The sequence below is a fragment of the Callithrix jacchus genome, chromosome X (genome assembly GCF_049354715.1).
Source record: "Callithrix jacchus isolate 240 chromosome X, calJac240_pri, whole genome shotgun sequence".
Taxonomy (NCBI): Eukaryota; Metazoa; Chordata; class Mammalia; order Primates; family Cebidae; genus Callithrix; species Callithrix jacchus.
Window position 1 is genome coordinate 40,247,163 of NC_133524.1, and position 23,747 is coordinate 40,270,909.

General features: G+C 45.1%; 1 long non-coding RNA gene across 1 annotated transcript in view; it reads right to left on the bottom strand.

Moving 5' to 3' along the window:
- Positions 1-720: 720 nt before the first annotated feature.
- LOC144581093 (uncharacterized) overlaps positions 721-23,747 on the bottom strand; it is a 34,991-nt gene continuing 11,964 nt past the window's right edge. The window contains exons 2-4 of the long non-coding RNA XR_013531630.1: positions 3,063-3,353; positions 2,437-2,592; positions 721-970 (exon numbers count right to left, since the gene is read on the bottom strand). This is a non-coding gene — a long non-coding RNA (uncharacterized LOC144581093). The remainder of the gene's footprint in view (positions 971-2,436; positions 2,593-3,062; positions 3,354-23,747) is intronic.

A 23,747-nucleotide genomic window follows, 5' to 3' on the forward strand; every position in this document is an offset into this window, starting at 1 on the left:
CTCCTTCCTTCACCCTTGCTCCTTCCTCCATTCTTTCTTCTCATCCCTCTCCTCCTCTCTCCCTTCCCCTACTTTCCCCCTCTCCTTCTCTTCCTTTCTCCCTCTTCTTTTTTCTCTTTTAGCAGGAGATCTGATCGATTCTTGTTAATAACACTGAATTGATTTCATTTTTGGTCTTAGGCTGTTACTTGAGTTAAAACTGTTTTTCTCTCTCCTGATATTTGTCTTTTATATGACAGCCAGAAGCATAAAGAAAGATTGGGGACCTCAAAACACCATCTTCAGTATAACAGACACATCGAAAGGCCTCCTGGATGAGCCTAAAGTGGTCTCCCAAATGCTGTGGGTGGTCTGCTCTCTTCAGGGAAAGACCACTTGCCAGCCTAGCTCTGGGCCTCTTTGGGGATGTTTACATATATTCTAGGCCAGAAGAGGCACTTACTTCAGAACCACCACTCCAGCTGGTTTTTCAAAGTGCAGCAAACTGCTACACAATAGGCAAGAAGTTTCTTTTGACTGACAACTGTATCATGTTCATGTCTAGTGCTCAGTGCTTGGCTACAGAGTCTAGCCCCTTAGCCTAAGAAAGGCCTGTCACCTGTTCATGCTTGACTTGGGGATTTCTGTTCCATCCATCCGCCATTTGCAGACTTCCCTTGATTTATTCCAGGAGAAATGGAGAAGGGTCTCTCTCGCTCGCTCTCTCTTTCTCCCCCCTTCCTCTCTCTCTCTCTCTCTCTCTCTCTCTCTCCTCTTCCTTCCCAAGAAGCATAGATTTAGCCCTATTTTCCTGTTTACAGTTCTCCTTGACTCTTATTTGGACTTAGTTCATTCACTGCAGATGAACGTTTATAAATATCGGCATTCCTTTAGCATAGACTACAATCTTCAGAACTTGTCTCCTGGATTCATTTAAGAAGGAGGGGCTGCTTTGAGAGGAAGTCTCAGCACGTTCAATTCCTAAGTAGTCCTAAGAACAAGAGAGGGAATGGGCTAGAACAGGGATCAAGTAACCATGCTGAATAAGGATACACATTGGTCCAGATCTTTCTCTGCAGGGAGGCTGCCCAGTCTGGCTCATAATGGAGCCCTGTAAGAGGGCACCCATCCAGCCACGGCTTGGAGCCATGAAGCTGCATGCCTTAGGCACTGTGAGGTAGAGGAGCCAAAGGGGCATAAAGGGATGAGGGGATGAGGCGGCTACTTCACTTTTCTCCATGTCAAGAAAACAAATGTTTTGACATAAAATTTCCCTTCTGATTTGTTCTGACTTGGGAAGGAAACATTTTTCTGAATCATTTCCTCAGGGAAAACTCAGCTATCTCAAGAAGGAAAATAAGCTCCTTCTTCTGAGCTTACTATACCACCTTGACTCATAGAAGAGGTACGTCTATGAGGTCATGAAACTGATTTCTGGTTTGCTACAAAAAGCAGCTGGCATGCATGCATGTATGCTTGTGCATGGATGTGCATTTCTGGGTATGGGTGCACATGTGTGTGTGTCTGTGGAGTGTGCCTGTATGCACATATGTCTGTGTGCATATGTGTGAGCATGTATATGGGCATGTGGATCTGCATTTGCATGTATGCATATGTGTACACGCCAGTCTGTAGACATTTATGTGTACATGTGTTTGTGCTCATGTGTGTGCACATGTACATGTGTTCATGTATTCATGGTTGTACATGTATGTACATGTGTTGGTATTTGTCTGTATGTGTGTGTGTATGTGCACATCTGTGTATCATAACAGATCACACAAGAGCCTAAAGAGAATGTGGGAAGGCAAAGGCTGTTCTCCCTGGAGCCTACTAAGTTAGGTTGGGGGGTAGCTTCCAGGCATGCTGTGAATTCTATACAGCACCCTCCCTGCCGTGCCTCTCCCACAACTGACTGTCCACTGGCATCAGTCACCATGAAAATAAGAGGTGACATCATTCTATGTGTCCACATGCCCATCCCCAGCTGAGGCTAAGTCATCAGGGTGGCAATTGGACTGTCTCCGACCTTACAGCCCCCCTGCCACAGTGGGGGCCCGTGGCCAGGTGTCCCTTCCCATTCCTGCTCAGAACCTCCATGACTTTGCGCTGACACTGTAAGTGTGGTCATCTCCCATTTTATGACATAAAAAATATTAAACTTATGAAGTTAACCGAAAAGGAAATGATTTGAATTTAAAGATTTGGGGCAAGTACCCTCAATTCTCTGAGCTTCAGTGTCCTCATTTGTGAAATGAGTATAATAGTATCCTCTTTCTCAAAGGACTAAATGTATACGTGGCTGGTCAGTAGATGCATGTAAAACTAGCCTGTTACATGGACTGAAGTTGATGGGGTAGTAATAGGAAACAGACTGTTGCTCCAACATCTGCATTTGCACCTGTAACTATCAGCTCCCCCTTCCCTATCCCTTGACATCTTACTCAGCACCCATACCTTCCAGGAACCTTCAATTTCCCAGTCCAATCCCCTTGGGCCCACTCTAAGGTTTGGCAATGGGAAGAACAAGCTGTTGTCTCCTTCATCTCTCATTCCTCAGCCCCTCTCCTTGGCTGTTTCCGGGTCTTCCTTTCTTCTCTGACACGTTGGAGTCTAGAAAGAGAGGTGGGACAAAAGAGTACAGTCACACTTCCCTGGCCACCCTGTAGTAATCCCATCACTGGATCTCTCTAGGTAGGCTCCCAAATGATGCCTTCTCCTGGAGCATTTCCATGGGTGTTTGGGAGGCCTCTAAATGTCCTCAGCACTGTACTGTCTCTGTTGAAGACATAACAGGATCTTCCCTATAAGATTGTTGTGAGGTTTACTTGAGTTACTATAGAACTTTACAGTAAAAAGGCACCCTCTCAACTCCTGCCTAGTCTGTTACACCCCACAACCTCTCTCTGCTAGGACCCCTCACTCCAGCAGGCAGCTCTCTTGGGTAAGGTCTCTTTGAATCAGTGCCAGCCCAGTTACCTTGTACAGAAGTTGCTTGGTCTCCAGAAGCTCCCACACCCTTGCCATTCCAAGTCCTAGGAGTGCAGTCTTGCTACACTTTCTGCACTCTCTCTGTCACCTGCCATCAGAAGGAGGAAGAGGGGTGATTCCAGCCACTCTTCCTCCTTCCACACTCTTTAGGCAGAAAGCAGTTTCTGGTCTCTGCTGGAGAATTCTCCCAGCCTCCTAGGGACGGCTCAAGCTCTCCCTAGAATTCCAGTGCACAGCAGGTCCCTAGGTTTCTGCAGCACAGAATTAGACCTCTGAAGAGGGTCACCAGGTGCCCCTTCTGGCAGGCTCTATTACACAGACAAGAACACTTCTCCTGAAGCTCCCCAATTGGTTGGTGGCAGGGGTGTGATGGGAAGTGGAACCTAGGAGGAGAAAAAACACTATGCTTCCCTCCAGATGACCCCCTACTCCCACACATATCTGTATAACTCCCTCACATTTCTAAGCAGTCTTCTTACATAGGCTGATGGGGTGAGTAGGAGATGCCTATGGGACAATTTTTCACTTGCACACCTCCCTACAGAGACAAAATTTTGAAAAAAGATGAATATGGTGTTTGAGAGCGGAGGCTTGAGGACAGAGTGTGTTAAGTCCCAGGATTCTCAGCTGTGTGCCCTTGGGCAAGTTACTACACCATCTGTGCCTCAGTTTCCACAATTGTGAATGAGGACATAACAGGACCTTCTCTATAGGATTCTTGAGAGAGTTAAATGAGTTACTATAGGACTGGGGCTTCATAGTGCCTGGCACATATTAAGTGCTCAATATACAATAGTATTGTGTGAGTCCTTCCATCGAGTTGGCAGACACCTTTAGTTATAAGGAAGAGATTGTACATTTGGGGGCTGAAAGTATCCATTGCACAACCAGATACAGTGGACATTTTAAACTCACAGTCAAGGAGATTTTACTCTGTCATTCTCCTTCTTTTAGGCTTTCAGTTACTCCCTTTATATTAAGCCTAAAGTCAAACTTCTGTCTGGTCCACTGAACTACCTGCGATTCTCCCAAGCTTGCCACATTCGCTCTTTATTTTCTTTTTCCTAGCTTTAATGAGGTATAACTGACAAACAAAAAGTGTGTATATTTAATGTGTACGTGATGTTTTGATACATGTATACATTGTGAAATGATTACCACAATCAAACTAATTCACATATCCATCATCTCACACAGTTGCCTTTTTTGGGAGAGAATAATTAAGTTCTACTCTTAGCAAATTTTAAGTATACAACACAATATTGTTAATTATAGTCTCTATGCTGTACATTAGGTTTCCAGAACTTATTCCTCCTAACTGAAACTTTGTACCCTCTCACCAACATCTCCCCATTTCCCCAATCCCACAGCACCCAATAACCACCATTCTACTCTCTGCTTCTGTGAGTTCAACTTTTTCAGATTCCACATGTGAGATCATATAGTCTTTCTGTGACTGACTTATTTCACTTAGCATAATGTCCTCCAGTTTCATCTATGTTGTCAAAAATGACAAGATTTCTTTCTTTATTGAGGCTGGATAGTATTCCATTGTGTATGTATACCACATTTCTTTTATCCATTCTTCTGTTGATGGACATTTAGGTTGATTCCACACATGGCTCTTGTGAATAGCACTGCAATAAACATGAAGGTTCAGACATCTCTTTTATATGCTGATATCATTTCCTCTGGATATATATCCAGGACTGGGATTACTGGATCATATGGTAGTTCTATTTTAGTTTTTTTGGGGGAAACTCCATACTGTTTTTCATAATGGCTGTACTAATTTATATTACCCCCAGCAATGTAAGACGGTTCCCTTTCCTCCACATCCTCTCTAACATTTGTTATATTTTGGCATTCTGATAGTAGCCATTCTAACAGGTGTGATATTATATCTCATTGCAGTTTTGATTTATATTTCTCTGATGATTAGTGGTGTTGAACATTTTGTCATTTACCTGTTGGTTATTTGTATATCTTCTTTTAATAAATGTCTATACAGGTGTTTTGCCCATTTCTAATAGTTATTCATTTTCTTGCTATTGAGTTGTTTGCATTCCTTATGTATTTTGAATATTAACTCTTTATTAGATTATGGTTTGCAAATATTTTCTCCCTTGACCCTGTTAATTGTTTCCTTTGCTGTACAGAAGCTTTTAAGTTTGATACAATCTCATTTGTCTACTTTGGTTTCTTTACCTGTGCTTTTGGGGTCATACTGAAAAAATCTTTTCCCAGACCAATGTCATGAATCTTTTCCCCTATGTTGTCTTCTAGCTGATTTATAGCTTCAGGTTTTACACTGAAATTTTTCATCCATCCATTTTGAGTTGTTTTTTGTGTATGTTATGAAATAAGGGTCTAATTTCACTTTTCTCCATGTGGATATTCAGTCTTCACAGCATCATTTATTAAAAAGATTGTCCTTTCCCCATTGTGTGTTCTTATGTCATGGTCACTTTTGCCATCAGGCCTTTGCTCATGCTCTCCATTCCTGCTGGAAGCATCTTTCTCCACCTTCTTCACCAGGGCAAGTTTCATTTAGTGTGGTAGACATGCGAGGAAGTTCAGACTTCCCTCCAGTGGAAAATGTCCTGGGAGTAATGTCATTGTCTGACAGCCTCCAGCTGCCACACCTTCAGGATCTCTTGCAGAATTCCTGCTGGGGCAACCGTCTCTCCAGGCTGCTCCCACCCATGACAAAGCATGGAGAGTAGAGGGATCGGGACTGGCGCTCGGGTCATTCCTGCCTTACGTGGAACCTCTCTGATGGGTAGTCTGTACTCGGGGGCTTCCCATCAGCCTGGCTGAGACTTTGTCAGAACTGTGCTGCCAACTGAGGCTCTCTCTACCCACCCCTTCTTCCTTCCCCTCTCCTTCCATGGGGTTGCACCTGCCTCCCTGTCTGAAGGCCCTCCTCACCTCCTCCTGCTTCCCTCATGTATCCCTCACAGATGTCTAATTTGATCTTGATGCCTGCTTCCCAGAGGACATGAACTGACATACTTAGCCATCAAGCCTCAACTCAACCTTCACTTCTTGGAGGTGTTTTCTGACTACCTTCCCCCAGTTCTACTCAGCTAAATGAGGTACCTGCTCCTTCTCTGTGCTTTTAGACAACCTTGTAACCACCTCCACCAGAGCTATACTCAGCAATTTCCTGTCTGCTTCCCCCAATAACTGAGTACCCTGAAGAACTTTTCCTATTAATCCCTGAATTCACAGCACATAATACAATACCATGTACTTAGTAGATAATGAGGGTTTGTTGAATGCATAAATGATTGAATGATTGAATGAATGGAATAGGAAGCCAAGGTACAGACCTTATGAATGTGGACTTACCGGAATGTAAGCATGGGAGAAATTCTTCAGAATCAAGAGAGGAAAAGGAAAATAAGAACCAAGAGAGGAAAAGGAAAATAAAAAAGATTTGAAGGAGAATTTCCACATTGTTCTTGGGTTTCCAAAGCCTGAATTCTGTGGCCTGACCAAAATTTTAAAGTTTTATGAACCAAAGCATATGGAAGTTTATCTATTAAAAAATCATTTTCTTTTGATGAAAACATATCTTTTTTTTAGGATGAAAGTTGCTAAGAAAATAGAACTTCATTACAACAATTTGGTTTGTAACTCTCCTGGGATCCAGAGGACCATGATACTTAATCAGAGATTGCTTGATTTCAGAAAATCAAAGACCCAGAGCCAGCTAAAGGAAAGGAGCTTTAGGTAAAGAAGCTGGGGCTGGGCACAAGCCCCAAGGACATGCAGCATAAGTAGATCTCAAGAGAAATGGCAGCCAAGAGCTGGAAGGGTAAGAGCTGAGGTCAGGGCCTCCTAGCCTACCAGGCTACAGGCTTGGAGCTTCTGCACACACCTCTACATAAAACTAATAGTTCATTTCTGCCCAGAGCAACCATCCGACTAAGGAGACAACTAAACTCATCGTGTCCTGATGCCAAAGTGTTAGAAGGGACTTAGCTTGGCTGACTGTCCATGCCTCCTGGCCCTCAGCTGAGGCCACTGAATGTGGCCTCAGAACTACAGAGGAGGACTTGTGGAGTAAACTGGAAGAGGAATGCATCCTTACCCTATTCCCACCTAGAAGCCATGGAGAAGCCATGGAATTAGACCTGGCATTGAAAACTTTGGACCACCATGAGAGGTAGAAAGCCCCTTAACTTCTCTGCACCTCATTTCCTCATATCCAAGATGTAGTGAGTGGAGGATGCCCAATTTGAAGATTCCTTTCTTCCAGAGCCCATACAATTCCATTGCTACACCCTGCTGTCTCCCTAGACTTTTAAAATCCTCAATAACAATTTCTCCCTCATGGTTAACAAAGCCATGCACTCTAAAAAAAAAAAAAATACTGCACTAAACATCTTAAGGCAAATTTTTATTTCATTTCCTAATAATAACAAAAATCATTCAAAGCCACTTTACCATCGGAAAAGAAATATCTACACATACACTTAGATCATTTAAGCCAAATGCCTTTTTAACAACATTTCTCAATTAAGTATTCAGCAAAGATAATATTAAGTCTGAAGCATTTCATCCAGTTAAAAAAATTAGAGATGAAAGAATTCAAAATGTGGAATATAAGAAATTAGAATGAAAGGACCTTAGCATCAGATGCTTGTCCAAAAGGGCAGAACCACAGGTCAAAGCCACATCTCTCTGGATTTGCTGGCATTTAACTAGATGCAAAATGTCAGCACAGAAAGCGGCTTGTTCAATGCAAATATTAACAAGAGAGGAGTGTGTCAGTGTGTAAATGCGGTTTCAGCAAAAGCGGGCCTTTCTGACCGACCTCCCACAGTCACCTGGAGGCAATAAGGGAACTTTCTTTTTGCTTATTTTCACCCTCTTTGCTGGTGGTAAACTTATAGGGCATTTGTTTCATAGAAGAAAGGAAAGGCTGAAGCAGGAATTTTGAAGCAGCAAGTTGGTGTTGTTTGCCTGTATCATAAACTGGGCTTGTTCCGTTCTATTCCATTTCATTCCATTCTGTTCCATTCCATTCTTACTCTAGTCTATTCTAATGTTTCTTCTGCATATGTTCAGACAAGACTGGTACTTAACAATGTTAATTTGATCAAGGCCAGGAAGACGTCAGAAAAGTAAGAAAATATTTGCCTTTTTTTTTTTTTTTTTTTGAGACGGAGTTTCGCTCTTGTTACCCAGGCTGGAGTGCAATGGGGAGATCTCGTCTCACCACAACCTCCGCCTCCTGGGTTCAGGCAATTCTCCTGCTTCAGCCTCCTGAGTAGCTGGGACTACAGGCACGCACCACCATGCCCAGCTAATTTTTTGTATTTTCAATTGAGACAGCGTTTCACCATGTTGACCAGGATGGTCTCGATCTCTTGATCTCGTGATCCACCCTCCTCGGCCTCCCAAAGTGCTGGGATTACAGGCGTGAGCCACCGCACCCGGCCATATCTGCCTTTTTTTCTCTCTTCTCTACACTGAGGAGGTTTTAGTAGTAGCTTAAAACTGCACATTTCGCTTTCTGTGCTTACTCTCCTCTGGACAGAGTATCCATGGATTTTCCTACTGGCCCTTTCTCCAGCTCTCTGCCCTTCTTGTGCCGCTCCGAAAAGGACTCTTGCCTGTGAGTGACTCTGATTGGGTGATGGTGGGAAGACTGTTGGTGCTGCTCTTTCAAATACGAAGGGCCTTGATTCTGAGGGATGCAGGGAAGTGATGTCCAGGAAGAATCTGCTAGTCACCCAGGCTGAAACTTGCTCACTCTCCTCTGAGGTGGCGTTTTGGTGAACTCAACATGGGTGGCAGTCAGCTGGGTAGCCTTGGAAACCGGATGCTCTCAGCATTCCGAGAACAGATCAGCTCACTCATCCAGCTCAACAGAGACTTAAATATCCAATTCACAATGGCTAATCAGACTAATGCAGAGTGATGCCAGACCTTCTCACCAGCCTAACATCACATTCTCTGCCTATGAACAAATGATATGAGTGGCCACATTTGCTGATGGCAGCTTGGGTTTTAGAACAAACTCTGACTTAATTGGATCATGGAAGGAATTGTTGAAGCAATATTAGGTGATTTGCCAAGTTGCTGGTAAAACTGCTGAACCAGCCTTGAAAAGCAGGCAGAGGTCAGAGAGCAGCTGGGGAGGCAGACCCAAGCCAGCAAGAACACCAGTTTGTAGTGCCAACAGCTGACAGACATGACTCCTTTGTTCGCTGGTGCCTGCTGGGATCTGGATGTTATAGCCACCATGGCTGCTGCCAGAAAGAATTTCCCACTGTTCCTAGCTGCCGATTCCAATCTATGGCAGGTATATCTGACTGGCTGAGTCTATGTCACGCATGCATGGCCTGACCACCAGGAAGGTTGAGAAGGCAAGTGTCTTACTTTGGGTTTCTCCAGGCAAAAACCCTGAGATAAGGATAATTTACTTGGGAAGTGATTCCAGGAAGTGCCAGAAGGAAGTGGGGTATTGAGATAGGAAAAGAAAGAAACTGATAAAGGGCAGGTCATGAAACTTTATCATTTAAGGCAAAAAAAGGATTTGGCTTAAATGATCTAAGTATATGCATAGATATTTCTTTTCTGCTGTGGGCAACTGGGTCTCATTCTTGTTGGGGAACTCTGGGAGATAGTATAGACCTTCTTGGAGTTATCCTATCTGATGGGTGGGGAAACTGGAGTTTGATTGACCAGTTCCCACCTGTCATTGGTGGAGGGAGGCATTACCTCTTGAACGAAGTCAACTTCTATGCCCATCTAACCTGGTTTGTATCAAAAGTTACATGTGCTTACATTGGCATATGTAGGAGTGGTGAGGGCCAAGCACTTATGCGTGGGCACAACAGTGTCTGCTACAGCAAGTGCCATGCATTTTTAGCTGCTCAAGTGACAGGTGGGCTCTACCTGCTACCTAGATTGAGAGAAAAGGGGTTCAGATGCCGGGCAACCAAAAATCTGACCACAGTTTCTACTAATGAGTGCTTTTCCCTTTATCGGCCAAAGTCTTATGTTTTTCTTCCTCTGTTAACTGCCAGAACATGGTAGTTCCCCTGGGAGTATTTAACATGGTCACTGGGCTGTGTTAATTGGTTCAGGATGGCCCCTGACCCAAGATGGGCCAATCAAAAGTCTTTTCTGGAGTTTTCTAAACTAGGAATGAGTCAGCATTTCTCAAGTGGCCTGGAATTTAAGGTGGAGAATTAGGAAGCTCTGAGCACATACATATCCCACTGTGTAGTAGAAGTGGTCTACGGGTGAGAGAGAGTAGCATGCACACACAGAAGGAGTCACAGCGGAAAGACCAATGGTTTCCTTGCTACCCCCACCTTTCAACTTTCCTGGGATTCTGTAATCTGATGCATTGGTTTTTTGCCTAAGTTTACAACCAAAAGAATCCTGATTAATACGGTGAGCACAGAAATACACGGAGGGGATGGAATGATTATCGCAGGCTGTGCTCCCCTGTGAATGGACCCTCTAGATGAGTTACCACATGACATGCAAGAAGTTTGTGGAGGAGACGCTGCAGGGGAGCAAGGGAAGACAGAGAAGAGGAGGACCTTGGGCTACAATCCCTCCACTGAGAGGCCTCAGCTGACACCCTGGGGACTTTGGAGCTAGCCCTAGAGATTAGCCCCAAATTGGGGCAAGAGGTCAAGGCCTTTATACCGCTACATGACCAGTCACTGGATGTAGGCTGCCCCAGGAAGTGAGTGGACCTTGGATAAAGCAGCTCTCTTCAGCTGAGGCAATTCTTACAGGAGGTAGACTGCTGAAGCCTTTATGCCAGTGGCTCTCTTAGCAGCTGGAGGAAGCAGTTCTGTGGTCCTGAAGGGAATCCCAGGTGGCACATCAGAGCCTCCACTACAATGACCTTAAGAGACATCTCTCAGATAATCCTGAATGAGGACTCTCCCCTCATGGAAAGGATATCTTTCCAAACCAGTCATAACCATTTACCAGAGGCTCCACATTTAGTACTCTGCCAGCATCATCCTCCTGTATCCCTCTGCGAGATTGGAACTGTATCTCTGTTTCACAGAAGGGGAAGCTGGAGCTAAGGGAGTTAAGGAAATGGCTCAAGTTTACAAAACTAATAAGTGGAAGGGCCAAGATTCAAAACACACCTTCTATGCATGGACCTTCTGCTTTGAGCCTCTTTGGCAGGGCTAGGGCTCACGTGGGGCAGTGAGACAGGCAAGGCACAAAACTTGAGGAAGCACTCACTCTCAAGTGCTGACACTGAACTTCCACAACCCTGACAGTGAGGGCATCCTCAACACACTGGACACTGGTTACCTTGCTCAAGTCATCCAAGTCCCAGAGCCCTGATCTTAGCTAAGGAACAAAGGAAACTGACACACTCAAGGGTCCCAAGCCAAGGCACTCTTTCCCCTGGAGTTATTCAGTGGGTCCCTCTGGCCTCTGCCTCTAGGTCTCACTTCACTGGAAGTCTCCATGGCTGAGTAGCATCTTTCTTTTCACAGTGTCTTTCCAAACAGAGCATGAGACAAGGGACTTGATTTGTTAACTTAGCATTTCCTAATTTCCCATCTCATTCCAGGGCTGCCTCCCAGGACACATCCCTATTCAGCTTAAGCTGGCATTTTGGAGCTCATTCACTATTCTGTCAGCCAATCACCATTACAGGGTGGAGCTTCACCCCATAGATTATGAATCAGTCCCATTCTGTGCACATTGTACCAGCTTAACTGTGAGGGTAGCCCTATAGCCACTATTTGGTAGAGTGGAGGGGGGCTTCACAATTGCCTTCATATATGGACAGCCCCTGATAGGTATTTTTCTGCCTACAAAGAACCTTCAGACTCACACACTCCTTCAGCACATTGCGCTGTAGTTGTTATTGGCCTGCCTCTCTCCCTTCTGGGCTGGGATTGTACCCACTCCCTGCAGACACGATGTATTCCAGTTCCTCCATGGCCTAGGGTACTCAAGATGTGTTTCTTGAATGAAGATTAACCGACCCTCTCTAGAGCTTAGCTCAGGTGAATCCACTGTCCCAGCTGGAGTGAAAATCATGCCAGGCCTCCATCTGTTTTTGAAAGATAGAAGGGCATTCCTACTCTTTGGGGAGAAAGTGCAAGGATTTAATGAAATGTTTCTTCAGTTGAGGCTATGGATGATCAGTTGACATGGTCTAAAGGGTTGTAGTTGTTTAATGTCTTTCTGTACCATCAATTCTGCACTTTGTACCAACTCAGCAAGTTGGTATGAATTTAGGCTACTGACAAGGACCTTGGAAAATAATGTGGCTTCTGCAGGTTTAAGGAAAGAAAGAACTCAAAAGCAGTGCTCAGAGTCTGAGATGAGAACTTCTGTGATGCAGTGCCTCCAGGGATTTGGCCTGGAAGGGACTACAGCAGCACATGCTTCCTGCCTCTGGTGCACCTGCCCAAGGGCTCCAGACCTGCCTCAGAGTGCCAGCCTGGAGACTCCATGAACATCACCTGCCCCATCCCTGTATTTCTCATTGCAATAAAAAATCCCCAAATCACACTGTCTCAGGGCAGCTTTTCCAACCGTGGAGGCAGATGTTGTTCATTTCTATCAGCTTGATTCAGTGAGAAAAAGCAGGCCTTAGAATTCTGGCATTCGAAGCCTTGAGTGCAGCTCTGGATTGGCCATTTGAACTGACTTCAACTCAGCATTTTCAAGGATTTTCAAGAGGATTCCATTGAGTGCAGTGATTCTATGAGATATTAAATAGGACTGGTGTATTGGTGTATCGGCATCACTGATAATGATGCTGTGTGACAAACAATCCCAAACCTCAGTGGCATACAATGATTAGCATTTATTCTTCACTTGTGCATCTGCAGGTTGGCTGGGTCAGCTATGTTCCATGTGTCTCATTCCAGGGTTCAGGATGGTTGGGAAGCAGCCCACTGGGGTATTGACTTCTCATTGAACACAGAAAGTCACAAAAGGGCAAATGGAAACATGCAATATTTCTTAAGGCCTAGGCTTGAAACTGACACAGGATCACCACCACCTTCATTCCACTGGGCAAAGCAAGTCACATGGCCCAGCCTTTTATCCATGGGACAAGGAAGTATACTCTTTGTGAAGTGAAGATTTGGAGAGATTAAGTGAATTTTTATTGTATGGTAATTTAATCTACAAGTTGCATGAGAAAAATGTTCTCTGGTCAAATAAGTTGGGAAATGCTATGTTTTTGAAATAAGTTAAAAAAGAGCTGGGATCTTGGAGGTGGGGGGTGTCAATCTTTTTAAAGATGTGGGACAGGTCTCAGAGCCTTTAGTGAGTGTATCCATTTTGAATCCAGTTGGGAGGCATAGTGTGTGAAATGATGTTTTATGACTTTTTCACCATGCTATTAGTGTTCCACCAAACTCACTTGGAGAAAGGTTGCTATAGCTCATGGTCAAGTGCCCCAACCTCTCTGAGTCCCAGGTATCCAGGTTATTTGGACAGGAACAATGGTAAACATCTCAGAGGATGGTTGCAGGGGCTGACATGAGATAAAGTGCACATAGATGCCTATTCGCTCACGAGTTCAGTTCATCTGGAACCTCGATTAGAAAGAGGGCTCCCGTAGCATGGGACAGGTTGGGTCTGGGCCACGGGAGATTCACCCGCTGGATCGGGCAGGCTCTGGGTAGTGGAACAGATGTGAAAAGGAGTTGAAAGTCTCTCTGAACTCTGAGAGTGGAAACAGCAGAGGCCTTGAAAATGGGGGAGTGTGAAGGGGTAACAGCGTTGTGGTGGAAAGAGTTTTTTCTTGGTAGCAAGTTCTGAGGAACCCTAGGCTAAACTGATGTGGCTACAGATAGGCAGCAGTATTTCAGGGAAGGATCAAGTGAAGTGTTGGCCTCAACTGACCCCTGGCCTTGAGGAAAGGTCAGGCTGTCAGGTTAGAGATTGGCAGCCCCAGTTAGTCAGGGAGCAGAGAACTATAGGGGCAGAAAGCCATGGATGTCATCAGAGCTCGTATCACTGGAGCAGGGCCTGTATTCAGTTCAGAGTCCTGCCGTTTCCCTGTACCCAGCAGGAGCTTGTGTCCTTTTGCATCTGTCTCACCCCTGCCTAAACCTGGTCCATCTTTCCAAAACATGAACCATTCCTTCTTGTGGCCTCTGCAAACAACGAAACGCCAGTGTCATTAGCATAAGGACACGGAGGCAGGAACAAAGTTCACAGAAGATTCCAATTCCACCCAGGTAGGAATAGGAAATTCTCTGTGGAATTGTCTGCTTCTCCTTAGTTACACATGTGGTTTTTATTTCTCGGGGCAAAAAGGCTCCAGGTGTTGTTCTCCAAAATGTCACCCCCCACTCCTGGCCTTGGCAGGCTCCCAACTGCCTAGGTTTATAGAAGTGCCAGTGCTGGAGCCGACAGCTTCCAGAACTTTCCACAGATGTCACAACTAACACAAGAGACCTGTTCTACACCTTGGCTTTTCTCCCATTAAAAACACTCCAATATTTGTCCTCTCTGCTCCTCGGGGTGGTGTCTCCTTTCTTCACCTGTAGCATCTCCAGGTTGAACAACACTTTCAGGTTTCTTCCCTCTTGTTATTGAAGAACCCTCACCCTAAAATCTCAGGAAATGTATCTCAGAGGCCTGAGGGTATGCACCCTGGGTCCTGGTGTCGCTGAGCTGATGCACAACGTCCACTAGTCAGGGTTTTTTGTTATTGTCCTGGTATTTTGCTTGTAGACTTTTTTTTTTTAAAGGAAACAAATACCACATCTTTTTCCTTTGGAAAAATATATTTGGAGGAAAGTGAAATGCTGGGAATATGTGGGTGTATCCTTACAATGAAAACATCTCATTGTGAAAAAATACAAGTATCTATTTGAAAAATACTGTATGAATAAAAAAGCAAGATATCCACTGGGAGAAGTGGCTCATGCCTATAATACCAGCGCTTTGGGAGGCCGAGGCAGGTGGATCACTGGAGGTCAGGTGTTTGTGACCAGTCTGGCCAATGTGGTGAAACCCCATCTCTACTAAAAATACAAAAATTAGCCAGGTGTGGCCATGTGAACCTATAATCCCAGCTACTTGGGAGGCTGAGGCTTGAGCCTGGGAGGCAGAGGTTGTGGTGAACTGAGATCGTGACAGTGCACTCCAGCCTGGGCGACAGAGTGAGATCCTGTCACACACACACACATACACACACACACATACTCACACATACACACACACAAAAGCAAGATATCTGGGCAATTAAGATCATCCAATGATGGCAGAGCAATAACCAGCTTTTTATGGTTACATAAAAGTTCTTACAAGCACAGCCTTGGCAGCTAGGTGTCAGGGATTGGGATCCCAGCTCTGCTAGATATCAGCCATGTGACCTTCAACAAGTTACTTAATCTCTCTGTGCCTCAGGTGCCTCAGTTTCCTCGTTTATAATCTGGTATATTAATAAACCCACCTCATGGAGTTGATATGAGAATTAAATGAGTTAAGTTTCATATAGCTGTTGCTACAGTGCCTGAGTGTATAGTATGCATCAAGTGTTTGTTAAATAAAACTTCAAGAATAGGGCCACTCTCATAACATCATGTGAGCTGACACCCAGGGCATGCTAGAAACACAGGAAGTGTTCACCTTTCTTGTTGTTTTGTCTTCACTGACCTTGCCCCATCTTCTTTTTCTTCATGTTCTTTCTTCCACAATAATGCCTTCTCATGAGGCCCTTTATGTATTTCACCTCCTTATTTTAACAGAGAAGGTGAAAAAAACACACACACAATTCTTTGAAAACTACCAGAAGAATTTGCACTTTAATGGCAGAGAAAATATAAAGTCAAAGGAATGAATCCCTAATTGTAGAATTTGTGGTTGCTGGTGAGGGGACTACTTGGTGGGACAGAGGTGGCAGGGCTGGGCAAGATTGGTGAGAAGGACAGAGGATCAACCTGAAATCCCTCCACGCAGGCAGTTGCCTACTGGAACTGCCAGAAATGCCAGCCCCAGCTATGTACAAGAACATATGCCTCTCCTGAGGTCACACCCACTCCAAATGGAAACCCACACGTGCCCTGGACTGGTTCTTCCAATGATGGAAAAGGCCCCCAAACTTCACCGATTGGCATACCACATAAGCTGAATCTCAGCAATAATGATGATGATAATGGCATTGGTAATAGCCACAATGCAGCTGTTACTCAACCATGTGCCTCTTCAGAGTCTCTTAGGGATTGACAGTGTGCTAAGAATAGTCCTAGTACCAGCATTCAAGAATAATCGGCTGACCAAAGTAAACCCCACAAAGTGGGATCCTGCTTGCCAAATGGGCTACCAGGTGTGAGGGCACGGAGTCTGCAATGCTCTACTCCCCTGGGTGGGCTGAGAACGAGCAAGGAGACTTGGCTGTGTGTTCAGGCTGGGGAAATCCTGGAACAAGGGCTAGAGTGAGACTTTTCAAAACTGCGGCACTTGGATTAACCTCGCTGTCAGATCTCACCTGTGTCATAGCTCCTGGGACCTACTCCGTTGTGGACTTTACCACTCAGAGCAGAGAGAGGAGTCAGCCTGCATGACTGGTGACTGGCATGGAGAAGATAAAGCGCTGTCAAGACAGGGTTAGCTAAAAGTGATAGAAAATGCCACAGAAGACTGGCTGAAGTTTCTTTCCGTCATCATAAATAAGGTTCAGAGGTGGACAGTTGAGGGTTGAAAAGGTGGCATTACAAAGTCAAAAGGACCCAGGCTATTATTATTATTATCAATATCATTGTCATTAGGATTGCATAATTTACATGTGGCGAAATACATAGATCCTGATGAATTTTGACAAATGTTTGCACCATGTAATCAAAAGCCCGACCAAAAGAGAACATTTCCATGGGCTCAGAAGTTAACTAGTGTCCCTCTCCAGGTGATCTGACGTTTATCCCCAGGGAGTGGATGTGCCCGCTCTAGAATTCCATGTAAATGGAGTCATACAGTAGCTATTCCTTTGTTTCTGGCTTCTTTCAGTCAGCATAATGCTTTTGGGATTCACCGATGTTGCAGTATCTGTAGTTTGTTCTTTTTTATTGCTTATTAGTCTTCTATAGTATGAACACACCATAATTTGTTTATTCACCTGTTGTTGGACATTTCAGTTGCTTCAAGATTGGGATTATTATGGAAAAAAATTGTTACCAACATTTGTGGGGAAATCTGTGTGTGGAGACAGGTTTTCATTTCTCTTGGGTAATGAGAGGGAGGAGGATTGCCGAGTGTAGTACAGGTACATGTTTAATTTTGTAGGAGATGGCTGGTTTTCCAAAGGGATTCTACAACTGAAGGCTGTATCTTGCTCTTCTGCCATTAGCCATTCACGACTCCTACCTCATGGCAAAACATGGCTGCTTGAATTCCAGCCGTCATGTCCACATTTCAACCCACAAGGAGGAAGATGGAGGAAATGATACGCTTCCCTAGCTTTATTAACACTTCCTGGAAACGTCACACACTACTTCTGCTTACATCCCACTAGTTAGAACTTAGTCACATGGTTGCATCTCTTGCTGAAAGGGAGGCTGGGACAAGTACTTTTTGTTATGGAGACCGAAGTGCCTAGCTAAAAACTGGGGATCTTATTATTGAGAAAGAAAGTGATATTGGATGTTGGGGGGCAAGAAGCAGTTCTGCCACAGATGAGTGGCCAGAAATTAGTCAGGGATCATTCCTGTCTTGCTTCAGGATGGTTCTCCAGAACCTATCTTGGACCTTGGCTCATGATATACGCTCTATAAATGTTTGTGATGACAGGTAGAAGGAGGGAGAAAAGAAGGAGAGAAGAAGCCATGGCAGCTAGCCTCATGACTCAGGGAAGTTTTCTTGAGGTCACTATGCTCTTCTGACAGAAGTGTTGTTCTTAAAGGACTTTCACCATTCTTCTGTTTCTGACATTGTTTCAAAACATCTCTTGGATGCAATTAAACATCACTGTGTGAGTTGTCGAGTGAGTCTTTCAGTGACCTGATAGGTAAGGGACTTTTCGACTTTGTTATCTGATAGAGATAGTTTGGGAATTTTGTTTCTCAGCGTGGAGTCGAATGTGTGTGGGTGGGTATGTGAGTCTGCACAGGAAACCTTCTGAGGACATTTTCCTGTCAAGAGTCTCACAATTTGTGTTGTGATAAACATGTTGTTATCAAGGGCTAGTGCCTTAGAAATTCTAAATGAGGACTGAGATGTCTGAGGGGAGGGGAAGAGAAGAGAGCTGAGAGCAACATTGTTTCGAAGCAGAGTTGTGGCCGAGACAGGCAATGGGAACTTTTGTGAGAGGCCTCCCTGTTTCCAGCCGGATGCCCCTTCAGCAAATGAGGGGGTCATCGGGTTATGTTATTTTATAGTACAAAAGCAGATACAGTCCACTGCCTCCGCTCTACCCTGATAATTTTGTTTTCCTGGCGAGTTTGCCATCAAGGATCTGACATGCCATTAGGTTTTTATCTCTGTTGCCCAAGGAGGGGCAACGGTGAACAAGGGTCTGCTTTTCATTAAAGTGAGCCTGGTTGCACAAGCACTTCTTTGAACAAAACAACCACGGTTCACGACAAGGTTAGGGGAAGGCGGGGCAGAGGGAAGGTTATTAGTTATTACCTCTGCTTCCTTAGCGGGAGTGGAGGCTTCTCTCTAGCGGGGTTTGGCTCCCTCCCTGGGGGGCCAAGAGCTAATTCCACACTCAAGCCATGATCCCCAGGCCCGCCTAAAAAGCGGCGCCTTCTAATCATGCCAAATCATCAGGCTGATTCTGCGACATCAACTGTTACCCATTAGGGAACACGCTGACACCAAGAAATGCATTTCACTTCCAGTCTTGGCCCTCCCTGAACTTGTAGTCCAGGGAAGGCCCAGTGATCCTGCCGGGGACACGGGCCTCCTGCCAGCTCTTAAGAGCTTCTGCCAGGGTTTCTCTCCCCAAAGGAAAAAGTGTTTGGGAGGGCCTGTGAGGAAGGGGAAAGGTTGAAGGACGCCGGCTCGGAGTCAGTCCAAATTGGCTCTGCCCCGCGTGAAAGGGCCTGATACATTCAAGGTCATTGATCCAAATTTGTCCCCTCGAAGCAGAACAAAATGAGCAGAGACACGCACTCAGTAGCAAGTCTAAGGGGAAAAAAATATCTTATGAATCTGTCTATTTTGTTTTCTTTTAAGATGCAGTAGCCAATGTTGGTGTCAGAAAGGGGCCCAGCTGTTTATGGTGCTTACCTAAACAGCCTGCCTGACTTCAGAGTCATTTCTGGCTGCTTCTGCCAACCCAACTACTCCAGGCCACTGTTTTGTGCCATTCCCATCAGAAAAATCACAGCTGTCTGATGCTCACTCTGGCATGCTGGCCTCCCGTGAAATGCTGTGATCAAGGGTCTCCATGGGACCCAGAGCCTCCACTCCTCTGTCCCTCCCCTAACATCCTCCCTCGGCCCCTCAACACCCTCAACCAACCCATTGCTGGGTGCGATTTATAAGCAGAGAAATCTACTTAATCCTGTAGATATGTGGTTTACTTCACCCAAGAATTCTGAGAGCTACGTCCTCTCTCTCGAAAAGTGAATTATAACACCAGCATAGAATATCGATTCCAGGCGTGTGGAATTTTAATCCCCAAGTTCCCGTGAAACGTTTCTGTCCATGGCAAATTGGCCCACCATTTCAGCATGTCCGAACAACTCTGGCCACCACCACTCCCCAGTCACTGGGGGCAAGGTCTGAGGGTTGCAGGGAAATCTGAGAGCCTGCATCTCATTCTTGTGACTTTGTGTCTGCTCTCAGGTGCTGCGTGCAATTCTATTTTGTATTTCTTGGAACCTGACATCAATCGGGCATTTTTAAATCCCCCTGCTGCCAGCAAAGCCAAAGCCAGGAAGCCGTCTTCAAAATGTCACCAGCCATTAACCGTGAGCAGGGATGAATTATACTCACCACCGCCATCAGGTACATTGAGAAAAACAACTCACAGAGGCAACCTGCCATGTACTGGGGGAGTTCCAGCTCCAAACCCTGCCCTAGGCTGTCCCAGGACCATCAGCCTGTTTCCAGAGACCTTGTGGTTCTATCTGAAAATAGGTTGGGTTTTAATGGGTAGTAAGTCTCCATGATATGCCAGACCCTGTCCCCAGCACCACTTCCACAATAACTTTCCTCACTTCCTCATTACAAGTGGGAATTAAAAGGCTCAGAACTTACAATTAAAAAAAAGTCTCAGAGCTGTTGGGTACATTGCTCAATGTCACACAGCTGGTGACTGGAAGAAACACATCTGTTACCAAGATTTGTCTACTTTCTATAACATTACACCCAAAGAAGTTTCTGTCAATCTTATGCATGGTTTTGACTGCATGCCTCAATAATATAACCAGTCCCAGGTACCTACATTTTAACGCTGATACAGTTGAAGGTTAAGTGACCTGTGCGAACATGCACAGTCATGGAGGGAGAGTGGGCTCTGTGATGTGTAATGCCACAGACATTTGTTGGGCATCCACAAGCTTTGGCGATACACTGGTAAATAAGACATAGTCACAGCCATGGAAAGACTTGACAGTCACATGGGGTCAGACTACAACATCCATGATTCCACATAATTCCAAGAATTTAATAGTATCTTATTGGTATTTGTGAGTGTCATGGGAGCCCAGGAATGGAGTGAGCCATTCACAGAGAAGGTGACATTTGAGTTGAATCATGAAGTCTGTGGAGGAATGAAGAGGCAGGCGTCAAGTAGAATTCCCTGATGGCACACTGCCCCACCCACAAGCCTTACCCCTGGGGTGGCCAGTTTACTGTGAGCATCAGCAAGTAAATGTCAAACAGCCTGTCCCATCCTCTAACTTAGCACTGTCCAACAGAACTTTCTGTGATAATGGAAACGGTCTAGATCTGCGCTATTCAATACAGTGGCCTCCCAGCTGCAGGTCCCTACTGAACACTTGAGATGTGGCCAGTAAGACTGAGAAACTGATTGTTTCATTCTATTTACCCTTAATTTATATTTCAATTTAAAAATCCATATGTGGCTAGTGGCTCCCATAGAGGACAGCACCTCCAACAGAGAGTGGGAATACAAGCATTAATCTTGGAAGATGATGAGAAACCAACTTCTGTGCAGGTGGTCACTGGACAGTTCTCCATCATCGACAGGCAAAGGGGCAGAAGCATGGGCACAGCCCTCACAGGGTCCAGTCACAGGGCCCTGTCATAGGTCCAGATGCTCCCACAACCGTTCAGTATTCCCCAGCATCATGTGATCAGTGGGACTAGGTCCGAGTTGCCATCACGTCACCTCCTCCTGGCCCTATAGTCTCTGCTGAGGAGGCTGGAGAAAAGATGCACTATGAGAGACCCAGTCCCTCATCTCACCTTCTCCTCAATGGCGACCTTCCCCTGGTGACCCCTTCATTGGATGAATGTGTCACAGCTTCCCTGGGGTGAGTAGAAGGTCTGGATGTCATGCTGGGAAGGCCACCCTTGTTATGAAGCCCTCCTCTCTTCTCTGGGTACCCCAGGCGCAGGGCTCCAGAAGAGCTGTCTCCATGCTTACAACAGCAATGAGACTTATAGCAATTACATTAGTCCATTCTTGCATTGCTATAAAGAACTACCTGAGACTGGGTAATTTATGAAGAAAAGAGGTTTAATTGACTCACAGTTCTGCAGGCTGTACAGGAAGCATGGCTTGGGGGGCCTCAGGAAACTTACAATCATGGTAGAAGGCAAGGGGGAAGCAGGCACACCATCACATGGAGGAGCAGGAAAGAACGAATGAAGGGGAAATGCTACACACTTTTAAATAACCAGATCTCGTGAGCCCTCTGTCTCCAGACAGCACTAGGGGGATGGTGCTAAGCCATTAGAAACAACCCCCATAATCCAATCACCTCGGGCCAGGCCCCACCTCCAACACTGGGAATTGCAATTCAACATGAGATTTGCGTGGGGACATAAAGCCAAACCATATCAACAACTCACCATGCACCCGAATTAATTAAGGCATGCAGCTTTCATTTGTCTTCTTTCCTACACTTTCATTGAAGAAACTGTAGAAAACAGCAAAATATGAATAAAGAAGGAAATAGATCCAGAACTCCTTCTTGCCACCTCCACCACTGCCACCCTACTCAAACTGTCATTGTATCTGCTTTTACAATGGCCTCATCGGTCTTCCTGTTCCTCCCTTGCTGATACATAGTCCATCCTCAACAGAGAGGCCAGAGGGATTCCTTAAACACTAAGGCACATAGAGGAACTCCTGTCCATAACTCTCCAATACTCCCCACCTTGGAGCAAAAGCTGAGGTCCTTATGAGGGCCTGTGCAGTCCCACAGTCTGCCCATTTTTTCTCACCTCTGACTTTGTCTATTGCTCCAACTCCCACCATAGGTCTGTCCCAGCTACACTGACCTCTTCGCCGCCCCTGGAACATGCGTGGCATAGCCTGCCTCAAGGACTTTGCACTGGTCCTCTCCCCTGACTGGAGCAGTGTTTCCTTAAACAGCCACATAGCCCACTCCTGAGTGTTTTTCATGCCTTTATTCAAATGCCAGCTTCCTGGCCAGCTCTTCACTGGACACTTAATTAAATTTGCAGTCTCACCTCTCTCCCAATTTCCCATTTATTTCCCCAGATCTCTTTTTCTTCCTAGCTTTATTTCTGTCATACTATGGATTTTGCTTGTCTATTTGGTTTATTATCTGTCTTCTTTCACTCGAGTGTGAGCACTATGAAGGCAGGTGGTTTATTTGTGCTTTGTACTCTGCTATACTTACAGTGTCTAGAAAAGTGCCTGGTACAATCTAGGCTGTCAATAGACATTTGGGAAATAAATGAATGGAAACCACTATATTTCTCCACTCAAAGATAACCATTGCTAATGGCTGGTTGTATTTCCTTCTAGACTTTCTTCTATTGAGCCTCATTTTGACTAAGTTAAGTAAAAGTCCTGTGGCTACCAAGAGAGTGCTGAGAAAAGAGGGAGGGACAGTCCCTTTCTCTCTCAGGAGGGACAGCTCTCTCAGAAACTGTGTCTTGGTGGAAGCCTGGGCCTCATCGTGGCTGGCCCAGAAATCAACACCTTTAGTTCACTCAGAGATCATTAGCCTCTGTAGGACCGACCCACATTAACCAAACTCACAAGAACCTGCAGATATATAAAGCCAAAGACCACTTTACTAATTCCTACCCCTTTCCAGTGATTCTGCCCTCAAGGAACACAGAACACTATGCTGGAAATCACAGCTGCAGCTGCAGGAGGTGTACTTTGTTGATTGCCCACAAGGTTGTATTAAGATTTTAGGGACCTTCAAGCACTGAAAAGATTATAGTGTGCTCTACACGATCCCATGTGTTATTCACAATAAAAATAGTGCTCAGCTATGAAACAATTACAATGAAAAGAATGCTCCAAATTTTCTCACTATGATAACGTCAATGCTTTCAAATAAATATTACCTTTTTAAAAAATCCTCTTTGTTTCTCCTGCTTTGTTCGAGCCCTGGATATGTGCTTGGGCTCCCTGTGGGACAATCCAGCCGATATAGTTTGGCTCTGTGTCCCCACCCAAATCTCATGTTGAGTTCTATTTGCTAATGTTGGGGGAGGAAACTGGTGGGAGGTGATTGATTAGATCAAGGGGGTGGATTTCCCCCTTGCAGTTCTCATGACAGTTTGATAGTGAATTCTCACAAGATCTGGTTATTTGAAAGTGTGTAGCACTTCCACCTTCACTCTCTTCCTCTTACTCCTGCCATGTAGATGTGCCTTCTTCTCATTCGCTTTCTGCC